This window comes from Tupaia chinensis, unplaced genomic scaffold (assembly GCF_000334495.1).
Source record: "Tupaia chinensis unplaced genomic scaffold, TupChi_1.0 Scaffold000600_1, whole genome shotgun sequence".
In the NCBI taxonomy this organism is placed as follows: Eukaryota; Metazoa; Chordata; class Mammalia; order Scandentia; family Tupaiidae; genus Tupaia; species Tupaia belangeri.
In genome coordinates, this window is record NW_006160117.1 from 6,317,796 (window position 1) to 6,318,711 (window position 916).

Consider the following 916-nt stretch of genomic DNA (forward strand, 5'->3'; position numbering starts at 1 on the left):
AAAAAAAAAAAAAGAAAGCATAAACACTCTGACACTATTATCTTTTATTTTGGGAGGAAGAGTAAAAATCAACTATTACTGATTCAGAGAGCTGGATCTTTGAGTAGACAGACATTTCTATGTGTAGTGGAGATGTTTGTGTTTTCCCATAAATAGTTCTTCTTCCTTCTGGATACAAATGAGTATTATATGTTGCGAGGAACATATAATTTGTTCTGGCCAATGGATTTCAGGTAGACATATTAGTCGTCAATTCCAGATCAAAATATTTAATAGCATGTTTGACCTTCCAAGGTTCTTTTCCTCTAACACAGAAATTGTAGAGAATGTCTCATGTTGAGTTGATGACAGTGAAAAATCAAAACAGCCTGCATATCTGGTCTTCTCATGGAGGGCTTTACATTGAAGAGTCTCTAGATCCATAGCAGATTTTGTGTACGAAAACTAAATCTTGTGTTAAGTCAGTGAGATATTCATTTGTCTGCTCGTTTCTTATTGTCATTGATTTTTTTTTTGAGAGGTTTTTGCTATAGGGCACGTGCACTCACCAGACAGACAGAGACAGAGAGATAGAAAGCGAGAAATCACCCCCCAGGGGGGATGGCCATGCCACAATCCCTTCTCCTCCATTCTCCTCTCTGGATCTTGGGCACGCACGCACATGCGCTCGGCGTGAGTTTAAGCCACTGGGTCTGGGACGCGAACCGCGGTCAACTACGTGGGAGTCCAGCGACATAGCCATTACGCTAACTGCTGGTCCCTGTCATTGATTTTCATTTGTCTGTTTTTCATCCTGATTAATCACCTGGAAATATAACAAGGATTTCCATAAAAGTATTGATCTGAATAGATATGAAAGAGACTTGGTCAATGTAAAATTTGTAACTGACTTTCATATTTCACATCAAATATTGAA